Raw genomic sequence first — 27,507 nt, 5'->3', positions numbered from 1 at the left:
AGGAAGGTAGGTCAGGAGACCTTGCAAGGATAGAAGTGACAAACCTGGGTGACTCAGGCGACGTGGGAGCTGAGGGAAGGCGGGAAGCATGGGGACGGTGATGATTCTCTCGAGATGGGACTCAGGAGAGCAGCTGTCCCTGGGCCGGCCCGAGACGGGGTGCATCACGGGCCCAGTGCCCTTGTGTGTGGGGATCCGGGGCAGGACCTCCCCATCAGGAGATGCGCTGGGAGCTGGGGCTGGGGCCACCTGCTGGGTGCCCCCGTATCTGCCTCTGGAGTCCTTCTGCGGAGCTCTGGGGCCTGAAGCTGCATTTCCTCACTGAATGCTCTCCTCCAGGCTGCTGCCTCTGCTCTGTGGGTTTCCACTCCAGGGTGACTCTCCTCCGCAAAGCAGCCCTCTGTCCTCCACAGGGAAGGCTTTTCAAGCCCCCTTTCCTATCTGTTTCAGTCTCACCAAATCTCTGTGATATTTCCAAGGTCAGAGTCACCACGCAAGGCTAAAAAAAAAAGCCACCCACATTTTGATCCTCCCATGTTCTGAATGTTTCTGAGTCCTAAAAATTTATTTATTTATTTATTTTTATTTTTTGTCTTTTTAGGGCCACACCTGTGGCATATGGAGGTTCCCAGGCTAGGCGCTGAATCGAAGCTGCAGCTGCTACACCACAGCCACAGCCACACCAGATCCAAGCCGTGTCTGCGACCTACACCACAACTCAGGGCAACGCTGGATCCTTAACCCACTGATCGAGGCCAGGGATCGAACCTGCATCCTCAGGGATGCTGGTCAGATTCGTTTCCACTAAGCCACAATGGGAACTCCTAAAAAATTTATTTTTAATTCTTGGGTATCTCCAGGCTTCACCCACTCTGTACTTTTTATTTCAAACCAGTAATCTCCCTGGCCCCTCCACTGTAACTAGTTTTGTAGTGCTTGTCTTTAAAAAAACCTGTTCCTGGGTGTTTCTCGCCACGCTCCCCTTCACGTTCACTTTAAAGTTGTTGTGATCAGATGAGCTGGTATCTGGGGAAAAAAGTCTCTGTTTCCATTTGCATGATGTATAATTCCTTCCTGGTTCTCTTTTGAAGTTTCTGAGCTCGAGTGCATGAGTTCACCCCTCCACTCATTCAACAAATCACCCCTGGTCACCGGGACAGGGACCATCTAAAAGGGGAGCCCCTGGCCTCCCCAAACTTTCAGTCTTTTAGGGGAGGCAACCTAATCAATGGAAGACTGCAACTGTGATGAGCACCCTGAGGAGGAGGAAGTAAGAGAGCATCGGGAAGGGGAGGCAAATGGTCCACTAGGGCAGCGGTGGGGGAGCAGAACGAGGGGCCTCAGGAGGCAGGCGAGGCCCTTCCCCAGAAGTAAGGACCGAGGGCGTGAGACCATCTGCCAGGGCAGCTACGGAAGACGTTCCTTGAAGAATGGGCTGCTGGATAAAATAACTGCAGGACCCTTGCCATCGCAAAGATACTCTGGTTCTACAAGCAGGACCAACCGAGAGGGAAAAGAACAGTGTGATTTATGCAAACGCCCTCGCCCTCGAGCCAGTGCACTCATTAGATCCAACTCTATGTCACTGACCAGCGGATACAAATGTCCACCGCTTTCTCTATTGAAGATCTTATCAAGGCGTCCACTCCAGGCAATAAACTACAGGAGAAAGCCTCTAGAAGCAAGCGGTCTTGCAGACACCATATATTGAGCAATTCCTATTGATGTTAATCATTTATTTGAGAGGAAGAATAAAACACGTTAAAGGGACTTCAAGGGATTACTCTTCCTTTATTGATAACCCATTAACATTTAATGAACTGGAATAATGGTCACAGCAGCTTGAAGCTGTCTAGAAAGGCAGAGAACTGGGTTGACTCCCATACAACAGACTCACAAAGCACCACCCTGATGCGTTTCTGGGTGTCCTGGTCAACCCCCTCCTCTGTGTGAGGAAGACGCGGTCACCAGGTTCAAGCCATTTCTTTTTTAAAGGGAGACCAGGCATCTCCCACCAGGTAACACCAGCATCCAGGCCCCACCTGGAACAAGCTGAATGCGGATGGATGCTGATGAGGCCCCTGGATGCCGAGAAGCGCAAGAGCCACTGTCACCATGTATTGGGATCCCCCTCACAGACACACCCGACCTGCCACACGGTGGAAACAAGTCTTCGCCCAGGGTGATGGACTTTCTGTAAGAGAGTCATAACTTCCCCACGCCTCTTGAAAATCCCAAGACTGCCCCAGCTCATCCCCACGGTTCCTTTCCGCTTCTTCTCTCTCTTCTCATCACAGTTCTTCTTTATAGACCTTGACATAAAGTAGTGTCAACAGATCAACGGTCTTGGCATCTGCCTTCAGAAGGAATGGTTCAGTAGTAGCTGCAGCAAACTGAAATAGCGGACATGTCTCTCCATGGCATGGGACTTGCTCAAACACCTTCACTGAACAGATTAATTCATTTAATTTCTCAAGGGAAAAAAAATGGGGCTTAATTGATCTAGCAGGTCTACCACGAAATTATGTTACTTTGAATCCTGTGAAGGAATTACAGAGTTTCTGCTACTTGCAGGGTGGTGGCAGCTAGGAACCTAGGCTAGAGACATTCCGACCACAGACCAGACCAGTCGTTCAACTATCTTTTGCCTAGAACCACACAGGTGATACTTCCAGCACAGATTCCTTCTTGACCCACAGGTATCTCTCCAAGGATGCTAAAGAAGCAGGGTAGGCTGTACCTTCCAGCAATAGGATGTAACCTGTCCGCCCGTCACCCTTTCTCTTGGGTCCACCCCAACCAGGGCGGGGCTGCACTGTGGTTTGGACCCTCGGAACTAATGCCCAGAACCACAGGGCTTGTCTGAGAACTTACCTGAGCCCTGGAAGAGGCCCCCCAGCCTGACTCCCAAAGAAGAGTCTGGATTTGCTTGCAAGGACTCCTGCAGCTCTGCTTAGGGAGAGGGAGAATGGTCTTCCGTTCAGGCGGGAGTCCAATTTTCACAATAAGATGTCAACTTTACCACCTGCACTTCTGATTTCTAAGGCATAAGGCTCTGCCCTGGACCAGCAACAGAGAATACAAACACACCAGGCTCTTGTCAGAGAATACATTCTCAAACTGTCTGCTATTCAACTCCCATCAAAAGCCCAGCTGAGAAAAGCAATATTTACAAAAGATTATTTGAAGGACAAGCAGTTCATCCATTCTTCAAAACACTCTAAATTCCATCCGTGGATCAAACCTGACCACCTCACGGCTTCACACTAGGGCCGTATTACCTTAGCCCCACATGGAACTGCCGTCTCTGAATTGTATTTTAATGTCCTGCCATTTGCTCCTATCAAAAAAGTTACTAGAAGAAACAGTCATATAGAAGTCGGCGATTGCATTGCAGGGACACACTGTTGGAACACCGCGCACTACACAAAGTCCCACGTGCGAAAGTTATCTCGGAAAGAAGCTTGATTCTTGAAGAGACAATGCTCTCCTTTTCTAAGTAACCTCAGAGTGCATTTGACCTTGGCTGCCAGGAATCTCCGTGTCAAATCGGGACGCTCCCTTGTGGTAATTACATGGATCCTGAAGTTTCCCATATCTGTTGTCTGCTATTCTTGGTCACTATTTTCTTTTTCTATGTTCACGGCTACTTATCTGACGTATATTTTTAATCAACTATTATAGAACTGTTATGGTACCAGGTGATGGTACAAATAAGTGAAAAAATGCACGGAATGTCTCTGTTTATTTAAACACCATGCCTACTGAGTCATTCTTTTGTCTTTTTTTTTTTTTTTTTTTTGTTTTTTGTTGTTGTTGTTGTTGTTGTTGCTATTTCTTGGGCCGCTCCCGCGGCATATGGAGGTTCCCAGGCTAGGGGTTGAATCGGAGCTGTAGCCACCGGCCTACACCAGAGCCACAGCAACGCAGGATCCGAGCCGCGTCTGCAACCTACACCACAGCTCACGGCAACGCCGGATCGTTAACCCACTGAGCAAGGGCAGGGATCGAACCCGCGACCTCATGGTTCCTAGTCGGATTCGTTAACCACTGCGCCACGACGGGAACTCCCCTACTGAGTCATTCTTACTTGAGTGGCAATTCTCTGCTTTTCTTTTTTGGTCTTTTTAGGGCCGTACCCATGGCATATGGAGGTTCCCAGGCGAGGGGTGGAATGGGAGCTCCAGCTGCCAGCCTACGCCACAGCCACAGCAACGCAGGGCCCAAGCTGTGTCTGCGACCTACACCACAGGTCACAGCAATGCCGGATCCCCCGACCCACTGAGGGAGGCCAGGGATTGAACCCGCATCCTCAAGGATACTAGTCCGATTTGCTTCCGCTGCGCCACAACGGGAACTCTGGCAGTTCTCTTCTTGATATTAGTCACTGGAGCTGTAGCAGTAACAGTGCCAATGATGATACTTGTACTCGTAAGAAAGCTATCACTTAGCTTGTAGTTCCTCTGTATCTAAGAACTGCAGTAAGCTTTCACACATTATTTTACCTAACCTTCTCAATAACCCCTGTAAGCCTAGTACTATTAGCCTCATTTTACAGATGAGGACACTGAGGCTCCAAGAGGGTGAAACCATTTGTCTGTTAAGTACCCAGTGAAAGCAGAATCACACCCACGTGTATCTGACTCCAAACTGCAACAAGAAATTGTCACTCTCAGTGTAATGGGCTGTTTAAAGGGAGAAAGACAACATTAAAATAACAAATGCTACAGATCTCAGGCTGGGACTTTTACTTTTTTCCTCTTTGTATCATAGTGAAGCATTGCATCAAAGGCTGCCCACAGATGCCCACAACCGTATCTCGCATGTCCTAATCAAAGCCCACTGAAAAAGCAATCTAGTAGAAGGCAACGACGGAAGTGCATTTTGTAGGTTATGACCAAGTCAGGGGTGTAGATAGTATCATTGTGACAAAACCTAAAAAGCTGAACAGAGACCCATCAGCATCACCCAAACACTGGAGTCTAAGGACTTTGGAGAGACTTCCTACAGAGCCTGGCCGGTATCCTAGAGCTTCAGATGACTTTGGCCCCCTTGGGAGACACTGATGTTTGGGCTCACGTGGCAGACCAACAGCCCACCGCAAGGAGACTGGCACAGACTGTGACTGGTGTTGACGTCACAGGGTGGGATGGAATCCCTGCCTTCAAGGTTTCCTCCTTTCTTCACTCCCCATATACAGCCCTTTGTCCTCACACCTCTAGCAGCCTTCAGAAGAAATGCCTACACGAGCGGATGGTGATACACACAAGAACCTTCATTTCAGAACTGGAGGATGCACAGAGCCTGGGACTTGTTCTCCATTCCAGGTACAAGGGTCAAGGTTAGGGACACGTACCCATTCATCCATTCACTGACCAAACACCTAGCATCTGCCAGGCTTAGGAAGATGGAAGAACGGGCAGACCTTGGATTGGGCAATGGTTACTTAGCTATGACAACAAGCGCATGAACCATAAAAAAAGAAAACTGATCCACTGGACCTCATCGAAATGGATGATGTTTGTGCTTCAAAAGACACCATTAAGAAAAGGAAAAGACCAGTCATAGACTGGGAGAAAATAGTTTCAAATCACCCGTCTTAAAAGGATTTGTGTCCATTACGTACAGAGGACTCTCTGCATTGTAAGCTACACATGGGTCAACTTTATCATTTGTAAATTAAATCTCAATAAAGTTTCAAAACTAGTGCACTCAGCCAACAGCTTCTTTCAGCAGTTCCTCCCTCGTCCCCTTCTTTCCTCCACCTTCCTCATGGGCAGCGGATGAGAACGTCTCAGTAGGTCGTAACTGGTCGCAATCAGAGCCCTGCCCATGTCACTTTCTGAGTCCTTCAGCAAGTTACTCTCTCTCTAAATCTCAACGTCTCCCCTTTGATAAAACGGTGATAAGCTCTGTACTGCTTATCTCAGTGAGGTGCTGGGCGTAGCATATGGGATGTGACGCTATCCATCAAAGATTTTGGTTTTGTTGGGCTATTACGCCTACTCTTGAGCCCTGGGACTTATACTAAAGGGAGTTCGCCGTGCTTAACACTCAATCTATGTTCTGGATTAAATTCTAATTGGGTTTCAGTGGCATTCAGACATAGAGCTTTTATTCCTTTTGTGATAGAGTGACTGGTTTTAGGCACCAAGGCTGGGCTGGGGGGAAGGGATGTGGCATCTGCTCACCATCACTGCCATCCAGCATAATTTTAAAGGAAGCAGTTCCAGGTTAGACTCTCATAGGGGCTCTCTCTTTCAAAGGAAAGAGAGAAGGTGAAACTTTAGGTCAAAAAAAAAAAAAAAAAAAAAGACATTAGTCCTATCCTTTGAAGAGTTGTTGAACCAACAAACCTGAAACATTCCTTGAACTATATTGGAATTTATTCTTTGTCTTTCTAAGGGCATGTCCTTTGAATATGAGAGTTCCTCACGACCTAGCTGATGCTACCCTTTTTATTTGATACCGGAGGCTCCTAACACTTTTTTTTTCTCTTTCCAGCCGTTCCTGCGGCATATGGAAGTTCCGGAGCTAAGGGTTTAATTGGAACCGCAGCTGCCCGCCTACGCCACCAGCCACAGCAGCAGTGGATCCAAGCCCCATCTTTGACCTACACTGCAACTTGCAGCGATGCCAGAGCCTTAACCCACTGAGTAAGGCCAGGGATTGAATCTGCACCCTCACAAACACTATGCTGGGTTCCTAACCCACTGAGCCACAATGGGAACTCCTCCCAACAATTTTCTTCTTCTTCTTCTTTTTTTTTTTTTTTTTTGTCTCTTTTGTCATTTCTTGGGCCGCTCCAGCGGCATATGGAGGATCCCAGGCTAGGGGTCTAATCGGAGCTGTAGCCACCACAGCCACAGCCACGCAGGATCCGAGCTGTGTCTGTGACCTACACCACAGCTCACAGCAACGCCGGACCCCCGACCCACTGAGGGAGGCCAGGGATCGAACCCGCAACCTCATGGTTCCTAGTTGGATTCGTTAACCACTGAGCCATGATGGGAACTTCCCAACAATTTTCAGTTGGGAAAAAGATAGGGAGTAGATGTAAAAGAAAAAGGCAGACCGGGCCAGGGAAGACTTTTTGGAGCTTTGTTACATATCTGCCGAGTGAACACATCCCACACTCAGGAAGGCTGTGATGCATGTGAGGCCTTAGTTCAGAAATCCAGGAATGAAAACTGGGTTTGTTGTTCCATCTACTATTTATGGTCAAGGTGGCCCGGACCCCCGTTTTCTCACCTAGAGACAAGATTGCACTTAATTATCTGCAAGGTCTCCGACAGCTGTATAATTCTCTAACTCTCCAAGCACAGATCTCCATACTTTTTTCATTGTAATCACAACAAGTAAATATAAAATCAAACAACGTAACCATAGTAGGTTGAACCCTATGAAAGGACTGATCTTTGACCCCTTTTGATCAGTAAATGGCAATTTCAAATGGTTCAGCTTAGCATCCAGTCTCCTAAGTGCAAGTCTCCCCTTGTTGCTCTAGCATCGCTCTGGCGGATATTAATAACTTATATTTTGCACAGCGCTTTGAAAGTTTGAAAGTGCTTTCATGTACATTATTCATATGCAACAAACATTTCCTGAGGGCCTGCTATATGCTTGGGGCTTTCAAGGCAGAGCTTCTCATTTAGTCCTCCTAACAGCTGAGAAAGGTGGGTTTATTCTGACCTCCAGGGACGTGAAAAAGCTCAGGACAATAGGAGGAGGTACCCAAGGTCACAGAGCGAGGAAGTGACAGCGGGATTCACACTCAGTTCCTTCCACAGATCCTCCTCCCGGTGGCCCCAGCAAGCCTCACCTCTTTCTCTTACCCTGAGCGCCCTGCAAAGGTAAGGCCTTCCTGCTTTGGACGGGCGGACAGAGCATGTTTCAGGCCGGCCCTGATCCCCGCCCCCGCCCCCTCGCTTGCAGCACCACGCTTGCAACCAAAAACGGCAGATTCCTTCCCAAATCCTGAGGGCGAAGCAAAGTGCAGCAGTGTGGGAGGAGGAGGGGGCGGCTCCTATCTGCAGACACTCTTGCCGAGGGGGGAGAAAGCGCATCTTCTAGCTAAAAAGCTCTGTTGCTTGGCTCGAAGCTAACCCCTGCGACATACATTACTGTCTTTCTGTTCAATCGGTGTTCTGCTACAAGAATCGGTTACATTCAATCATCTGAAAGAGCTATTAAAATGCTGATAAAAAATTCATAAAGTAACACACAGTAATGAATCAGGAGAATTCAGTAAAGTGAGACCTACCCTTAGAGCAGGGCAAAAATGAAGGTGAACGATCGTTTGGGCCCAGCGGCCATGAAATACCCTTTTGGAAGATGAATAATTCTGTTTAGGGCTGATAAGTTGAACTAATTTATAATGCTGTTTTAGGTCCACTGCTGAAATATTTCAAATCCCTCAACTTTAAAATGCATTGCCTGTCAGAAACTGGTCTCTTAACAGTTTCCTCTTAACATTTTTCAAAATGTAACCTAGACCAATTTGCATGATTTAATGCTTATTGTATTATACTGTGCAAGATTTAAAATGGGAAATAAAATTTAAAAAAAAAAAGAGAGCGAGAGAGAGCGAGGGAGAGAGGGAGAGACGGGGAGAAGCAGACAAGGTGGCAGGAAAGGAACAAATGAAGGCCGAGGGGAGAAGGAAGATCTGTCAGTTCTGGGCCGAACATGCTGCTGGACGTCCAGGACCCACAAGTGTCTAACCTGGTGAGGAGAGCTGGGTGGCCAAGTCTTTTGGAAACCACTCTCACGACAGCAAGACAAGAATGCAAATGCGTGATTCACTAGGAGACGGCAGACCGAAGCGCTCCCCTAAAGTCCCACCATCACCCTCACACCCACGTTCAAATGATTCCCAGAGGCCTTGGCAAGCCTCCGAGGAGGCACTGCCATGCTTTGGGTCATGTCCTCATTATTTTTCACCTGGATTCTTGCAAAAAGCCTCTTAATTGGCATCCCTTTCGTAAGCCTCGCCTCTCCTTAATGCATACGCTCTTCTACGGCTGTACTTTTCTCCCAAAAGCAAATCTGATCACATCACTCATTTTAAGAACCCTCAATGGCTCCCCACTGCCTCCAGGAGAGACTGAGCGCCAGAGCATCGCCTAGGAGACCCTTTATGCTACTACAGCTTCCAACTCATCTAGTTGGTTACATCTTCTGCTACTTTAGAAAAAAAATAAAGGAAACAATGAATGGTCACAAAGTATATAACTGAAAAAAAAAAAAGTCTGCTCAGATTACCTAAAGAACTCTATAGGACAATACCAAAAAAAAAAGGCAAACTAGTTTTAAAAAATGGGGCAAAAGACATCAATATGTTGAATAGCCTATAAATATGTAAGAAGATGCTCAATTATAGTAAAAGTGAGATAGCATTTTATACCCATCAGATAGGCAAATATTCAAATGTCTACTGAGAGTAAATGCTAGATAAGATATAGTGAAAGGGAACTCTCCCATCCTTTCGGGATGTGACAACAATCACTGGAGACCACAAGCAGCAGTAAGCAGTCAAGGTCAAGCTGCCCACACCTTAGGAACCTTGATACTAAGAAACCCAGGGTCATTAGGGAAGTCTTCATAAAACTGAAAATGAGAGTCACTCTAAATACCCACCAACAGCATGGTTTAACCATATAGGGAAATAACACACAGTACTTAAACTGGAGCCACACTTAATCTAGACAAACATCTAAAACATGCAAATGCTGCTACGAGCAACATGGATGGATCTAGAAATTATCATATTAAGTGACGTCAGTCAGACAGAGAAAGACAACTATCATATGAGATGACTCATATATGCGATCTAATAAAAAATAATACAAAAGAACTTATTCACAAAACAGAAACAAAGATTTTGGGGGGCTTGGGGGATTCTTTTTTTTATTATTAAAGTACAGTTGATTTACAATGCTGCGCCAATTTCTGCTGTAGAGCGAAGTGACCCAGTCATACACACACACACACACACACACACACACACACACACTCCTTTTGTTGTATTATCTTCCAATTTGTTCTATCCCAAGCAATTGGATAGAGTTCCCTGTACTGTCCAACAGCAGGACCTCATTGCCTATCCACTCTAAATGGAATAGTTGGCATCTACTAACCCCAAACTCCCAGTTCCTCCCACTCCCCCCCTCCTCACCTGGCAACCACGAGTCTGTGCTCTATGTCTGTGATGGACTCAAAGATTTTGAAACTAAACTTACGGTGACCAAAGGGGAAACAGTGGGGGGAGAGATAAATTAGGAGTTTGTGATTAACTTATACACACTACTATATATAAAAACAGGTAATTAACAAGGACCTACTGTGTAGCACAGGGAAAACTACTCAATATTATATAACACACATGGGAAAAGAATCTGAAAAAGAACAGATATATGTGTATGTATAACAATTCATTTTGCCGTACACCTGAAACTAACACAATATCATAAGTCAACTATACTTCAATAAGATGTTTTTTAAAGTGCTGTTCAGAAAGCAACTTCCAAAAGGATATGTATGGAAGACATGATTTGTTACAGTTAAAAATTGTAAAACAGTTGCTCCCATCGTGGCTCAGTGGTTAATGAACCCAACTAGTATCCATGAAGATGCATATTTGATCCCTGGCCTCAATCGGTGGATCAGGGATCTGGCGTTGCCATGAGCTGTGGTGTTGGTCACAGACATGGCTTGGATCCCAAGTGCTGTGGCTGTGGTGTAGGCCGGCAGCTACAGCTCGGATTCGCCCCCTAGCCTGGGAACCTCCATATGCCGCAGGTGTGGCCCTAAAAAGACAAAAACCAAAAAGCAGCCCTCCCCATTGGAAAACAAATCTACAAGGTGTCTCTTCAGTGAACTGTAGGGTGACTCAAAGGCAAAATATGTGATCCTTTCAGCAATAGTACTTGCTTTTTATAAGGGCGTGAGGCCAGGACTAAAATACCCCGCTAAGAGCAAAAGATGGATTACAGCAACAATTTCTAACTTTTTTGGGTTTTTTGGTCTTTTTTTTTGCCTTTTTTTCTAGGGCCGCTCCTGCGGCATATGGAGGTTCCCAGGCTAGGGGGTCGAATTGGAGCTGTAGCCACCGGCCTACGCCAGAGCCACAGCCACGCGGGATCCGAGCTGCGTCTGTGACGTACACCACAGCGCACGGCAACGCCGGATCCTTAGCCCCCTGAGCGAGGCCAGGGATGGAACCTGCAATCTCATGGTTCCTAGCTGGATTCATTAACCACTGAGCCATGACAGGAACTCCGACAGCAACCACCTCTGAGTGGAGTGAGCTTCATCTGTGGGGTGGCTCCGGGTGCTGGCATGGGGCTGGGGGTGGGAGGACAAATAACATGGCCTCCGGGCCTGGCAGACTCGACACTGTCCCCTTGTCACATCCTCCCTCCCGTAATGGAACGTCTGTGACCGTCCGCAGATGTCTGCTGTCTCCAGTCTTGGAGAACAACTGCGCCTCTTACGGAAGCTCTGGCTTTGCGGGCTGTTTCTCCTCTTCTTCATTTGGGAGGCTGTGGGTCTGATCAGAAATAGCTACTCTGGTTGACAGAGAGCCCTGCTGCCCAGAGACTTTTACAAATCTTGATTAATTGTTTCAATGCCTTGGTAGGAAGGGTTTCCTCCATGTTGTGTTACTTAAAAAGTTTTACACAACCCAGTTGTCAGATGGAGGCAAAACCCCCACATAACATGTGATAATAAGGCTGTTCCTGGGAAGGGCACACTAATCCCCGTATTTATTCACCTGTTCCCCATTACCCAGATCGGTTCAACCAGCACTTTGTCCATCAGCACGTGGGTACTTAAAGCTGAGTAGCCTCTTTTGTAATTGCTGGCAACAGCAAAAGCCAAATGGTGAGCCCTCGAATGTGGCTGGACTGTGGGAGCCGCCTGACAGATCACGACCACACTGGCTTGTCCAAGACGGAGGGCCCCCCTCACGTCACTCCGCAGTGTCTATACAGCAGAAGCCGCATGGGTTAACTTTTTTTTTTTTTTTTTTTAAAGTGAGTTTTGAAAAGTAACAAGAGGAAAAGCCAAAAGAAATTATTTCCTCTGGTGACATTTCTGCTGGGTTACACCTCCACCCAAGATTTATAGCTTCACAAAGCCGCAAAACTAACCATATGGTCAATTAAAAAGAATTCCAATTTCCGCGCTCCTGGGCCCAGAATCTGAGAGAGAGAGAGGTTTCCTGTTTAACAAGGATCTCGGCTTTTTGTGGGAGGGGCATTTAAAAAACACCCCAAATCATGTAAGCTAACATTAGGAGAAGCAAAGGATGCTTTCCCACTGCAGAGGGGAAGGAAAGAAGGCTTCGTGGCCTGCCTCGGCCCTTGATCTTCAAGGAGCTGTGGGGGCAGGAGGGCCATTTGAAACATCGTCATCACCTGCCCCCGTTGCTTCTGACCCCCGGATAATTTTTATAGAGTCACAAGTGAGTTGAAGCACTCCAAAGAATTTCACACTTCCCTCCAACTGGTCTGGCTTCACCTCGGCATCAAATGGCTCAAAACAGCATTTGAAATCTTAGATTCAGCAGGCTCAGCCATGTCCAGAAAAAGCCCCGCGCACGCCTCTGTGTCGCCACTATCAAATGAACATGTGGGTCATCTGACCTGCCGGGTGCTGATGGGCTTTCGGAGCACGTGGCCCACCCGTTCACCGCTGCCTTGAGGGGGAACGCCCGAGTGTCCAGCGGCCGGCTGAGAAAACCATGGAGACCCCCGCTCAGAGCTGGAAGAGGAAGGGCCCGCACCAACGGGTGCTGCCCGCCACATCCTGCCAAGACACCCCCATGGCGCACCTTCTTCACTCTCTGAATTATAGAAAGATTGGTAACTGACTGTCATCCATAAGCTCCTGAGGTTGGGGAGGGTTCCAGCAGGCCCACCTGTCAATCAAACTGGGACATTTTTGAGAGTTAAAGGGGGGGGCACTTTCATGCCAGAACAAAAGACACACATGAACTGGGGCTGTCCCAGCGACACAAGGTGTGTGAGTACCTGGGTGTAGGGGGGATTTTTTTTTTTTTTTTTTTTTTTTTAATGGCCTCTTCAAATGTCAAGGGAAAAAAAGAGAAAGGCAGGGCAAAAATATCCAAATAATTCCTCTTCTCACTGGAAGACAGCATCCAAATCGGAGACTGGCAACGTGGCAGAGCTGATTTCCTAGGGAAACGGGACTGTCTTGGTTTTCCTTTCCTGTCTTTGTCCTACCACGGTGGTTCTCAAATGCTTTGGCCTCAGGACCTCTTTGCAGTCTTAGACATTTTTGAGGGCTTCCAAAAAGCTGTTGTGTATGGGAGGTATATCTACTGCCGGATCTCTCGTTAAAAATTCAAACTGAACAAAACTGCAAAAGGTCTATTAATTCATTGAAAGACAGCATTAAACCTGTTCCATGTTGACAAATCACACCCTTTTATACAAACTATTTTCCAAAATAAAAAAATTTAGTGAGAAGAGTACTATTGTTTGACAGTTTTGCAAATCTCTTCCATGTCTGTTTATTAGAAGAGAGCTGGATTCCGTATCCGCTTTTGCATGCAATTTGTTTCTATCATGTCTGGAAAAGTGTACAGCACATTAAAGAGAATGCCTCTGCACGTGGGAGAAGGAGGGTAGGTGAAAAAGGCAAATAACATACACATATATATTTTGTCCTTTTAGGGCCGCACCCACGGTATATGGAGGTTCCCAGGCTAGGGGTCCAGTCGGAGCTGTAGCCACCGGCCTACCCCACGGCCACAGCAACTCGAGAAATGTGCTGCATCTGCGACGGGCACCACAGCTCATGGCAACGCCGGATCCTTAACCCACGGATCGAGGCCAGAAATTGGAGCGAGGCCAGGGATTGAACCCTGGTCGTTAGGATCATGGTTGGTTAAGGCTGAGCCACAACGGGAACTCCTGAATAATGGATTATAATGAAAGTAGCTTGGGCCTTGAGATATTTCCGAAAGCATCTTCAGGACTCCTCCCCTCCCTAACTACTTTGAGAACCACTATGTTCCTGGAACCCAGGAATGGAGATGTTTCCCCACTTTCCTCCAGAGGAAAGTAAAACCAGTTTTCTTCAGGTGCTAAAAATGCTGGCACTGCATGGAGAATGAAGGGACAGGAGAAAAACATACAACCATCAGGAGGCAAAGCTGAAGTCAGCCTGGTACAGCTGTGGGGTTCTGAGAGAAGGAAGATTCCTGAAAAAGGCTTCTGTTGGGGCCGAGACCCCAGGTCAGGGTCCTCTTGCTTCAAACAGGAGCAGCCTTAAAATGCAAACATTTGCAACTTATTCTAATTCGTACCTAACTCTCTCTTCACAGCCATGGTAAGTAAGCCAGTTAGTAAGTGATTAAAACATGTCTACCTGATTACCATACATTTAAACGCTTAAAAAGGAATCGCAGTTAATGGGATATCACAGGCAAGGTAGGAAATTATGGCTGGAGTGTGTGTGTGTGTGTGTGTGTGTGTGTGTGCGCGCTGTCGTGAAGGGACTCACTCTCCCCGCCTCACTCCCATTTTCTGGGTTCCCTCGGGTTTCACTTTGGAGTTGGAGGTTTAAGACTGACTTCGTGGGGGAGGTGGCGGAAAGGACGAAGCAGGGGAAGAAGGATCTGAGGCCCGGGGAGGATTTCAATACCTAGAAGTAAACACCTGGCCGGTACTAACGTCTCTAATTAAAGATGCCTACGAACCCGCATCAAACGGTGGGCACCATGAACCAAGCAGCTGTATTAATGCTCCATTTCCTTTTTTTTCTTTTTTTGTCTTTTGTCTTTTTAGGGCCACACCTGGGGCACATGGAGGTTCCCAGGCGAGGGGTCTCATCGGCGCTGTAGCCGCCCGGCCTACGCCAGAGCCACAGCAGCACAGGATCCGAGCCGTGTCTGCGACCTACACCACAGCTCACGGCAACACCGGGTCCTTAACCCACCGAGCGAGGCCAGGGATCGAACCCGCAACCTCATGGCTCCTAGTCGGATTCGTTTCCGCCTAATGCTCCATTTCTGAAAAACCTACACAACGCAAGGCCCTGGCTACTCCTCTGCTCCCCCCGCCCGCCTCCCTGCCTTCTTTCCTTCCCTCCCCACCCCCACCCCCTCTCTGACAGCACTATTAATGATCGTTAATGCCCCACAGGCTCTAATGGGTCCCGCTGGGAGTCCAGAAATACTGCAATTTGTATTGAGGATTTAGACATAACAACAAAAAAAAAGCCCTCTGCTCCCGGGAGCCAGAGCTTGATCAGTGAGCTGCCCCCCTGGAACTGCACAACAGAATAATAAATGACAGCTCTTCGATTAAATCAAGCCTTCTGCTCTAAGTGCTGCAGAGAGTGTGATTGTCACTAACAATCTCCTCCTTGTTAACACCACCGGGGTATGAACAAACAGTAGTCAACACCTAAAAAACGAAAAGTCTCCAGAACACCTCTGCTGCTCGCGGACACACGTGCACACACGCACGCAACACACGCTACTTCTCAGACACCCCCTCTTAGATAGGTGGGGCTGGTTTTTATGTTTCAGGTAGTCTTCTTATTTTTTTAATGTTCGTGAAAGCTCCCCAAAGCCAGCTGTTGTCGTGTTAAAAAAACCAAAAAAATAATTATACACGCATCCACACCTTGCACGTGGTATTCTTGACGAAACAATGTTCAGAGTGATGCAAGCCCTATTCTGCGTGGCTCAGGTTCGTCGGGGGGAAAGGGAATCGTGAGGGAGAAGGGCTGAAACTCGGGGCGAGGGAGAGCGGCCACTGACGTTTACGTCCTGAAGCCTGCGGTGCTCGTTGGGTGCTGAAGGAAAAGCTGCTTTCCAAAAGGTGGTGATCAAGAGGAGGTTTGCTTTGGGTTGGTGGCCCCTGGGAACCAGCAGCCCCCTCCCTCCCTGACTGGGAGACTCCAGCCTCACCAGATGCGGACTCCGGGCGCAGGAAGCCCCCTCTCTCCAACCCTCTCCCCGTCCCTCCTACCCACAGCACCGCTGGGGGCCGCGGCTAAGTCTCCAAGGGACTAGAAAGACGGAGGGCTGGGGGCCCCTGGGGATGAGACTCTGGATGCCCGCACCCGCCTGGGAGAAGGACCATGGAGCCTGCCTCTAAGGCACTTACACTTGAAATCAGCAGGGCAGCCAGAAGGGGTCCTTCCAGGCCCAGAAAGAGCAGAGTGGGTGCCGCCCTGCCCGTGAACTTCTGCCTCCAGAGATGGATGGGGTCCATGTGCACTTCACCTTTCCAGGAGGCGAGAGCACATGTTTGTTTTGACAGGACGGCTGAGAATAATGATCCCCTCCCCCCGCCTCGTCCCCTCCCTCCCCCCTCCCCCTCCCCCACTCTCCCTGGGTGAAGAGGAGGCTTCCACACAGTATCTTAAAGTGAAAGGCAGATGGTTTCAACTACAGTTAGCCATGTTCACTTGCAGATTCAGAATTATTGATGATAAAAGCGAAACTACGAGGCACGTTCCATCTGTTTATTTTCCAATTTTCATTTGTTGTAACCCTGTTAATATTACTGGGGTTTCCCTCTCTCTCCAGAAGAGTTGCCATAAGGGCACCTACCTAGAGACATCTGTCGCCTCTCGCTCCAGACGCCGTCGCCCTCACCACTGCTGCTGAGGCTCACCCTCTCCCTCCGCATCCCCCCTTCTGCTCTCCTTTCAGTCTTGGAAAGTCTGGAGCCTTCTCCCCCCCAGACACCGCCCCCCAGGACCGTGAGGGCATCATTACCTTCAAGTCAAGGGGTGCAAAAGGAGAGGCCACCCGAGGGGCTCTGTTGGACGTGAGGCGGCACAGGGGCGGTGGGGGCTCCCCCTGGGCCCAGATCATCCTCCTGGGTTTTGCAAACAGGGCGCAAAGCGGTGTGCCCGGAGGGACCCCGATTTCAAGGAGAGTGCCTGGTCCTGGAGCGTGCTGTAGCTACGCCTGGAAAGCAGGGGCCGGTAATTAACCCGACAGGTAACCAGACATGACTGGCACTGAGGCACCCATACGAGTCTTGTGAAATGGAAGTGCACCCTTTGGGTCCAGCCCAGCCTGCCAGGATTATGTGACCCCTGCCATGGGGACGATTTGGCAGAGAAATCCGAGAGGCCCTCCTGCCCCGACGGCCCACGGTCCGTGGGTTCAATTCTCTCCAAAGTGTGTGATTCAAATTCTCGGCTGCCCTTTCCGTCTCGACTTCCGGCGCTCTCCTCGAGACGACAGCTGGACGTCCCCTGGCTGTGACGACGCTTCAGAGGAGCCCCTGAGTGCGGCTCACGCCAGCGAGAACTTCCTAAGTAACTTATAAACCTCTTTTAATCAAGAGGCCAAGCTCTTCATCTTGTTGACACTTATGACCCTCGATTTAAAATACTCCAATTGTTTAATTCAGAGGGGACCCGGAGAAAGCACAGGCCCTTTCCATTAGGACATTCTCTAATGGGGGCCATACATCAAGTCCCCGCCTCTGATCTGAATAACAGCTGTTTAGAAACCTGCCCTGGGTCTCTCGTTTGCAGCCGCCGGCAGGAGATCAGCATTCCCGCGATAACCTCATCTGCCTGTCTCCTCCGCGGGAACGGGCACAAAGGACCAGAGGGAAGCATCTCCGCCTGACTGCATCTTGCTTCTGCTTTTCTCCTCCTTCTTCCCGAGAAACTCCCGCTTCTCATCCAAAAAGGCAGCATCCTTACCATTCGTCTCTTCAGGAGTCTCCCCTGAGGCTCGTGAATACATAAAAACACAAGGACTGTCACTGAGGGAGCACTGACGGGGCAAACGCCTGCTGCCAGCCCTGCAGAGCCACTAAAGAAAGACACCCCCATCCCGGGAAGCAAGAGTCACTGGAGAAGGAGCCCCGGGCCCCGCTGACGTTCTTGACATCTTCCAGCTGCTGTCGTGTTGATCTGCTCAGGCACAGCCTTTGACACAGCTCCAAGGAATGGTACTGCTCTTTGATTTTTTTTTTTTTTCTTGGTCTCCTCCATTTAGAATATAGGATTCAGGAAGACAGGATGGACCAGTCAGAGCCGTTGGGGGCCCCAGAAGCGTAGGAGACCGCATGGTCCCTCTTTCATACAGAACCGATGTGTACAACTTAATTGGTCTGGAGGTAGGTGTGCGCCTACCGTGCGCTCCCTGTGATGGTCTGACGACGAGGAAATGAACGAGCAAACTATGCCTCGGCCTTTCCGACAGCTTCGCAATAAAACAAGTTGTGTAAATCTAAGACATGGAAAAGGATGACTCTGGCTTGTCTGAGGGCATGTGGGGAACTTGGCTGCCAAGCCTGAGCCCTTGCAGGAACCTCACCATTTAAAGAGAAAAACAATTATTATTTTTTTTCCCCTACCCCACGATAGCATGTGAGGAGATAGCAATCAAAGAAGGGAAATTGCCCGTTCTCCACACAGGCGTGCTGGCGCCCGCTCCTCTGGGCCGGCTCCCTCTTCTCGTGTCAGTCACACATCTACACCGCTATTCACACTTCACTCACAAGTCCTCTGTCCCTATAATCTCTGTTATTTTGCTGTCGACTCCTCATGCCTCATTAGTCATGTTTGACACCTGCACCTAATACCTTTTCCCTGACAATGCAGGACAGCTTCTGGCGAGAACAGATATCTTGCAGAAGAGCCTCGACGGAAACCTCAGACTGTGTGGCAAAGGCGTGATACGGGGTCGGGGTCGGCGAGGCTTCCCTCGCCCCATTCAGGAAACTCTCCTCATTAACATTCTCCAAACTTGGCTCCCTTCAAAGACTGTGCACGGAGCTACGTGGAGCTGGGAGAGCGAGTGCCAACAGAAAGGAAATTAAAATAGTCTATAAAGCTTTAATATTTAATTTACGACAAATCTACGTACCCAACCTCTGTGCGGCAACACGCAAAGCGGCAGATGAGAAACGTCTAAACACAGGGAAAAGCATTATAGAGATTTTTATAACGGAGCTTAAAATTCATGACTTATCAAATTAATGAAAACCTCAGATCTGAGAATTCAAAATACATTTTCTTTTCATTATAAACTCATTGCCGGCTAGTCCAACTAACAAGCAGTCTCGATGCTTTCGCAGAGGGGAGGAGACGGTCTGTGTAAGACAAAAAACCAAACACAAGAAGTGTGTTCTTAAAAAGTAGTGTCTCGGTGGTAGTGAAAATGCTCTCTGCATTTGGGCTGGTTTTCAAACTGTCTGGTTCCCACACCTGGATCCTTACAAACACACAGACACGAGCTGGACCTCACTAACTAGTAAACCAGTTCTGGACCTGGAATGCAGACGTCTCCCTGCACTGTTACTATCTGGTGACAGTTAACTAACTACTAAACCAGTTCTGGACCTGGAATGCAGACACCTCCCTGCACTGTTACTATCTGGTGACAGTTAACTAACTAGTAAACCAGTTCTGGACCTGGAATGCAGACACCTCCCTGCACTGTTACTATCTGGTGACAGTTAACTAACTACTAAACCAGTTCTGGACCTGGAATGCAGACACCTCCCTGCACTGTTACTATCTGGTGACAGTTAACTAACTACTAAACCAGTTCTGGACCTGGAATGCAGACACCTCCCTGCACTGTTACTATCTGGTGACAGTTAACTAACTACTAAACCAGTTCTGGACCTGGAATGCAGACACCTCCCTGCACTGTTACTATCTGGTGACAGTTAACTAACTAGTAATCCAGTTCTGGACCTGGAATGCAGACACCTCCCTGCACTGTTACTATCTGGTGACAGTTAACTAACTAGAAAACCAGTTCTGGACCTGGAATGCAGACACCTCCCTGCACTGTTACTATCTGGAGACAGTTAACTAACTGATAAACCAGTTCTGGACCTGGAATGCAGACGCCTCCCTGCACTGTTACTATCTGGAGACAGTTAACTAACTGATAAACCAGTTCTGGACCTGGAATGCAGACGCCTCCCTGCACTGTTACTATCTGCACCGATACTATGGTCTGTTCCGACACAAACAGATCCACAAATGGCTGGCATAGTTGGCTTAACATGGGACAGTGTATTGGACCAGAGTCAAGTGTCGCCTTTGGGGACCAAGGTTCCTTCTCTTCCCAAAACGCGCTGAACGGTTTAGTCAGGATCCACAGTAAAATAATGGACAGGCCGCCAGTCTACAGAAGGGAGGCTCCCCGCTCTTCCCCGGGCTCTCCTGCTTCCCGCCCCTCTCCCCGGGGAGCATTTAGAGAAATTCGAGGGGCCCCGTTTCAGGTCTCAGGGTGAGGCTGAGAGCTACTAGCGTTTAACTGCAGAGCAGTGCTGCTAAGTGTCTTGTGACATGTGGGGAGGGCCCCGCCCCCGCCCCCCGCCCATGCCAAGGACACCCCCGCTGACAAAGGATGGACAGAGTATCTGGAGGAAAGGTCGCATCTTCCTTGGGTGTTCCCTGAATGCCTTGCTCCCAAAACACATCCACTTCAGAACAAGCCCAGGCGACCTTGAGAGAGTCCTATCAGCGCTTTGCCCGAACAGCCCCTCCCAAGTTCGTAAGAGGTTAATGAACCCTGGGTGGCCCGAGGGGAGAGGAGCCCTTCCTACCACCTGTCACCTGACTCGGGGGCTCCTACGAATGGGGCTCTTTGAGAGTCATGACCTCCCCCGGGAACAGCTTCCATCACTACATTTCTGCAGGAGACACGAGACATTCTTGAGGGCCTGAGTTCTACAGGCACCCTGGGAGCTGTGGGCCAAAGTCCTTCCAACAGAAGGGGACTCTTGCTCCCATCTGCTCACCTCCCTCGGGACTCTACTCACAGGCTGAGTTCATTCACTGATTTCAAACAGATGTGGTCCCTCTCCTATTTCAGCAGGACAGAAACAGGGCACCTGACGACCTTGACCGATAATACCTTCCACGTGCTGCTGACGGCCTGCTCTGACACAGGAGCTGTATCCTCGCCCAGCATCTAGCACCATCACCATTAATACGGAGCTGAGTGAAAAACAGGGGGGGCGAAGGGTGGGTGGGGGGACTGCTCGCGAGCTGCTGATGAGAAGCACCTGCTGCTGGAGGGCCAAGGGCCCTGCCACGGTGCCATGTGTGTGAGGTGACATTCTGACCAGTGGCCGGCTCTGGAACAGATGCCTCGTTTAGGGACAGGCAGCCTAGCGGTCGGCGTCTGGCAGATGACGACAGAATGAGGAGGATGCTCCCGAGAGGGTGGTGAGAGGGTGCGTTCCCGAGCCGAGGGGGCACAGCTGACGAGGGAAGTGAAGGGCACCTCAGTGCCACCTGCTCCTCCCCCTCTAATGAGCTTTCTGGGGCTGAGCTAGGTTGGGGTCGAAGTCCAGAAAAAGAGAAAAGCAAAGCTAGATGGCCGCCAGGAAGGGAAGGAGCATCCACGCGGCCAGCATTCCTGGCATGGCTGTGACGGCTGTACCCCGTTTTATGGGGCTCTTGGTGTGGGGGCGCTTACAGCACGGCCGCATTTTTGCACATTGGGGCCTGGACGATGGTGCTGAGAAAGAAAACCGGCACGGACACCCTCCACCTCCAACACACCACCACCACCACCACCACCACTGGGGAAAGGGCCGTGAGGGGGCCGGGCCTCTGAGAGGGAAGGTCCCTCCGGGGGACTTCTGTGGTTTTGCCACTTGTGAGTTGGGCTCTGCAATCTGATCACGGGCTAAATAAACATGGCATCTCTCGTCCAAAGGGATTCTTGGGGGAATTTCTTTTTCTCTGGGTTCTAACTACAGATTTGAGGCTCTAATAGGATCTGACAGGCCAGCCTGTAGACGCGAAGGAAATGGACCATCCATTTAACCCCCCTGTGTCCATACGAAAACTCATAATTCTAGAACATTCTTCTTGTCTCTGATGCCAGCGAGTAACCCTGGTAACAACCGTGGTGGTCTGCACGTGTTGATCATGTGCCCCGCCCCCGCAAAGGGGCAACAGACAGAAAAACAAACCAATCACTCAACTCTGCCAGTATGCTTTTACTTATTTGTATACTGTAGGCATACACCACTATATTCATGTATTTCTAAAACATATACAGAGTGAATAAACCGGAAGATAAAAATAAGTAAAAAAAAGGCATTCTAGATTTTTCTCCTCACTTCCCAAATTATTTTCGATCGCACACACTTCGGAAAGCATCATTACCGTCTATTATCTGCACCCGGCGAAGGGGCAAGAGACTAAGCATTGCCTGAGTGTTTGAACTTACTGGACAAATCGGAAGAAATAAAAAGGCCCGGGAGAAGCACTTAAAAAGGGTTCACGTCTTCCAAGAGTCCCCTTCGGAGCCCGTGGAGTGGTGGGTGAAGAGGAACCGTTCTGGCTTGAAGAGAGCCACATGTGTTATTTCCTCTGTTTCTCGCCATTTCGAGAGATGTCAGATGTGGCTGTGATTTGTATGCTTTTCTCTCCGTTCCACATTCTCCATGTGTTGCTCATTTTTGCCATTTGCTTTGGGTTTCATGCCATTCTGTCGCATTTCCCCTGCATTCCTCTTGCTAGGCGTTTACTCCCACCTCAAGCTGCTGGTTCCTTTCAGAGCATTTTGTTACATTATCCAGACAGAGAAAGTGAGACACTCTTCAAAGCCCAGGGCACAGAGAGGCACCAGAGAACACATCTTCCAGGCTGAGATGCGCGTAAGGAGTGAGAGGTGAGTGGGATTATTTTTTTTTTTTTTAAGCCCACCCCTATCCCTGCCAACACGGAGGCTTGGGGAGCATATGAGGAGCTGCAGAGGAAGAAAACCTATGGATGCTGCGAGGAGGAATGTGCCAGGACTCCAGACCTCGGGCCATCTTTAAAACACAGACTCTCTGTCTGCTTTTTGCAGGAGGCTGTGTCTTTGGCTGTCGCCCTCCATGCTAATCAGGAAGGATCAGTACGACAAGGAGCACCCAGGAAGGTTCAGAAAGGGCCCCGCATTCAGCTCTCTGAGGAACCCAGCACACAGCTGGAGTCCTCCGCAGCACGCCTCGCTGACCCCACCCTGAAATCGTTCCTGAAATGACCCTTCTGCCACCATCACTGATTTTTTTTTGGTCCTTTTGCCATTTTCTTGAGCCACTCCTGCGGCATATGGAGGTTCCCAGGTTAGGGGTCAAATCGGAGTGGTAGCCACCAACCTACGCCACAGCCACAGCAACGCAGGATCCAAGCTGCATCTGCAACCTACACCACAGCTCACGGCAATGCCAGATCCTTAACCCATGGAGCAAGGCCAGGGATCAAACCCGCCACCTCGTGGTTCCTAGTCAGATTCGTTAGCCACTGAGCCACGACGGGAACTCCCACCATCACTGATCTTGACCGTAACCTCCCACTTACATCCAATCTAGGGGTCTGCAGGCTCACTCTCCTCCACGTGGACGGCGCTACAGCTCGGCTTGACCCTCCCAAGTTAGCCACCTGGTATCTCCTTCTTCACCTGCCTGACCTCCGAAGGCTTCCCACCCCTGAGAGCCTGATTCTCTACGTTTCTTTCCCCTGCCCTAACGTAACTAAAGAAGACCAAGGCATTCCCATCACTGGCTGTGCCTAAAGTGGGTTCTCTCATGGGGGTGGGATATGGAGCCTTTGACTGTCAAGGGGGCCTCGGAACCTCTGGAGCAGCGGGCCACGGAAAAGGCGCTTTCTCAGTGAGCACGGCAGCCCCTCTGTAGCCTAACCTAAGCTGCTGTGCAGTCTCCTCGCCGGCCTCCTCCTCGTCCAGCCTTCTCCCCACCTGTTCCCCGTCTCCAGCGGAGGAGGACTGCACGCTGTGCTCAGAGAGGCCTTTTAACCCCCGTCCCTTTGCACATGCTGCGCCCTTGGTGCGGAGTGCCCCTAACCACTCCCACACCTTGCTGGGCTCTCTCAAGCGTTGCCTCTCGCCTGTGAAGGAAAAGCACTTCTCCCTGCTCCTTTCCTCCTGCACAACCGGATCCTCCCCTGGGGTCTCTCGGTCTGGTGTCTGTCCTGACACACTCATCCCAGCACACAAGAGCTGTTCATGCACCCGCCCTGAGCCTGCGTGTCCAGAGAACAGGGACTCAGCTCACCCATATCTGTCAAGGTGGCAGCCAGCTCGGTGCCTGGCAAGACTCCAGATGACAGAACTGAACTGTAAGGGAGCTGCTGCTGGAAGCCGAGCTGCCCTCCAAGCCCTCCTCCTCCGCACCCCGAGTCTTGGGGCGGCCTCTCACCTCCTCACCGCCCCTGGCCTTCTCCCCGGCCAGCTCCTGCCGGGGCTCTGGGACGGTGGCAGCAGTGATTTACAACTGCATTTAGCTGAATCTAATCAGAAGTGTGAATACTCCCCTTCTATCTGGCATACATCATCGGAGCTCTAATTATTCACACATTTTGGCAAGCGTTCTGGTGTTCCCCTACCAAGCTCCTAATCCCAGCAGATCAGTTAAAATAAATGAAAGAGAGAATCAAAAGGCACTTTAAAAATTCAACTGTTCTCCAAATGAGTTTGAACAGACTCCAGATAACTAGTGGTTGCAGCTGACTGGCATTTAAAATATAAGAACCCTTCTGCCCGCCCCTGCCCCAAGTCCCTTGCTTTACCGATTCATCTGATAGGAACGCGATTCTCTCCTATTTAAGAGAAACACTTGCGATCAGGGCCCAAACGTGTTTTCATTGATCTGCACTAAACACCAAGAAAATCAAGTCACCACCCCAAGAGCCAATGGAGGCCAGAGCAATTCTGCTTTTTCCACCCAGATAACGTGACACCAGCCCAGCACTGCTGATCACGGATGTCCCAGTGCACCCAGGAAAGAGCTCCCCAAGTGTGGGACGTGGTTAAGGCAAACATTAAAGCCACGTCCAAGCTCAGAATCTGAGAAAAGTTTTCAAGCACACAGTGCGTCGTGAGCACAAACACACGTAGCAAGTACAGGCCCGGCACCTGCAGATTTAAGGAAAATTCGTGCAGCTCTTCCTCTTTGTCTGGATTTCTCTCCCCCTGGATTCTCAGAGCTCACTCCTTTATTTATTTATTTTTAAAATTAATTAATTTTGGGGGGTCATTTTTTTAGGGCCGCAGCCTCGGCATATGGAGGTTCTGCCCCAGGCTAGGGGGCAGAATCGGAGCTGTAGTTGCCTGTCTACACCACCGCCAGAGCAATGCGGGATCTGAGCCGTGTCTGCGACCTACACCACAGCTCACGGCAATGCCAGATCCTTAACCCACTGATCGAGGCCAGGGATCGAATCTGTGTCCTCATGGATGCTAGTCAGATTTGTTGCCACTGAGCCACGGTGGGAACTCCTCCTCCTTTATTTTATTTATTATTTAAAAAATCTTTTTGGTGGCACCCACAGCATGCAAAAGTTCCCAGGCCAGGGATCAAACCACAACAGTGACAAGGCAGAGTCCTTTAACCGCTAAGCCGCCACAGAGGTCCAGATCTCGCTCCTCTAGTGCCTTTAACAAATGTTTCCCTCCTAAGACCTTCTCTGCCTGCCCTACTCTAGACGCAAGGCTCCTTCTCCTCACTCCCAGCCCTTCACGCCCCTTCCCGCTTTATCTTCTCCCTGGCACTTCTCGACACGCTATGCACTTCCTCATTTCTGCATCATCTTCCCCTTCCCCACTGGGACGCAGGGACTCTCCAGTGTTTTGGCCACCAGAGCAGCATCCCACAGGTCGCAGGTGCTCAGTAAATATTTCTTCCTTAAAGAGTGACCTCCTCCTGATGGCCTGCGGGTTTGTGCACATCTGCGACCTTGTACTCGCTCACCTTGCACGCGAGCAGACTGGCTGTCATGGCAGGGGCCAAGTGCAGGATTTGTAACATGAGATTTGGGGGGTAAATCATGGGTCCTGAATTCCTGACTCAGCTTTGTTCCTCACGGGCTAGGCAAACTAGACTTCTATCAGCATAATTTTAAAACAGGAGAGGAGTTCCTGCTGTGGCTCAGCATGTCAAGAACCCGACGAAGTGTCCATGAGGATGTGGGTTCCCTACCTGGCCTTGCTCAGTGGCTTAAGGATCCCGCGTTGCCACAAGCTTCGGTGTAGGTTGCAGACGCAGCTCAGATCCGGTGTGGCTGTGGCTGTGGCTGTGGCTGTGGCGTAGGCTGGCCACTACAGCTCCCATTCGACCCCGCGCCTGGGAACTTCCGTATGCTGCGGGTGTGGCTGCAAAAAGAAAACAAAAAGAGAAAAACAAGGCGGGTATAGCAGGAAATACTATCTAGAAAATAAAACTAAAACAAGGGGAGTGCAGCAGGAAAAACGATCTTCCACTATAAGTAGAAAGTTCACGAAACCACATGCAGGAGAGAAGGCGGAAAAGTTGAGGGCACGCTCCGCATGGGAAACGAAGCTCACGCTTCCCAAAGATAAGGCAGTGCCTGCCCCTCTTGCTCCTCCCCAAGCCCGGCGCCAAGTATATCCAACCGTGGTTCCACAGAAGTTCCATGGAAGGGAAACAATGAAACAGTTCATCCAGTCTCTTCCGCTTCAAAACTCTGACTTGACACCTTCAAGAAAGTAAGCCACAGGGGTGTGTGTGGGTGTGTGTGTGTGTGTGTGTGTGTGTGTGCAAGCACATGTACACAGGCCTAGGCTCTGAAGGGGAAGATGAGCATGGATTTCCCAATGTGATATGTGTTTCTTTGAAAATCCCTCTTGGTTTACAAAGACAAGCATCTTAGCAATGACTTCCCTTGATTCGTAACATGTCCCCTGGGGTGGCAGCCAAGAGGGGAGAACTTTGCCAAACTCCTGGCCCTCCAAGTGCAGCTTCCCGAACCTCATCTCTCTGAAGGGATAGAGGCATCTGCGTGTTTCCTGGGGCAGGAAGGTTCTAGATGACTCCGTGGACAGATAAGGGGGTCCTTGCAGGGGCTGACCCGGTAAGCGAGACTGAAAATACAGGTGAAGGTTTTAAAATTCTGGTTATTTAGACACAGAACCCCCAAGGGAACATCTCATCTGAGCCCTAGTTTGTGAGGTGGAGGAGGTGGATTTTAAATGTGTGCTGTGCGTGTTTTTTTTTTTTTTTTTTTTGATGGTTATTCATGGGAGAGAAGGTTGCTTAACACTGAGCAGAACTGTTCTCTTGTTCCCTCCCAGGTGCCTGGGTAACTGAGAGACTTTTGTTATTAGGGTTGGCACGAGACCAAGGAAAATATCACCCCTACTTGTCTATTTATATAAAATACCCCAACCATTTATATGTCTTTGCATTTGGGGGTAACAGCCGCACAGCATAGATGTTGATGTTTCATGCATGTGAAATAACACAGTAGAAACCTACTTTAAAAAATTACTTTGCTTCGGTGTCACCATGGAAACCAGCCAACATAATCTCTCCACACCTAAACTCTGGGGGGCGGCGTTGGGGGGGGAAGGAATAACAGCAACTGGGGGAAAAAAATCAAAACATTGAAAATGCTCGTAAATTCTGTTATGTGCCAAAAAATTTAACAGGAGACATTTTTCCGCTGCTTCGGGCTGGGATGTCAACCTGCGATGTTTACTTTTTGAACTTT

The 27,507-nt window shown here is 49.4% G+C and overlaps 1 protein-coding gene and 1 long non-coding RNA gene across 9 annotated transcripts in view; both read right to left on the bottom strand.

Annotated features, from left to right (window-relative positions):
* AUTS2 (activator of transcription and developmental regulator AUTS2) overlaps nucleotides 1-27,507 on the bottom strand; it is a 1,184,853-nt gene that overhangs the window by 253,207 nt on the left and 904,139 nt on the right.
* LOC146404414 (uncharacterized) lies at nucleotides 833-7,229 on the bottom strand. The gene is made up of 2 exons (XR_014840345.1): nucleotides 4,077-7,229; nucleotides 833-3,764 (listed from the first exon to the last, which is right to left on the bottom strand). It is a non-coding gene; the product is annotated as an uncharacterized LOC146404414 (long non-coding RNA).

This window comes from Sus scrofa, chromosome 3, assembly GCF_054392235.1.
Source record: "Sus scrofa isolate SSC_HxYL_T2T_F1_AM1 chromosome 3, Sscrofa_HxYL_maternal_Yorkshire_Landrace_v2.0, whole genome shotgun sequence".
Classification (NCBI taxonomy): Eukaryota; Metazoa; Chordata; class Mammalia; order Artiodactyla; family Suidae; genus Sus; species Sus scrofa.
This window is presented reverse-complemented; position numbering and strand designations above follow the sequence as displayed.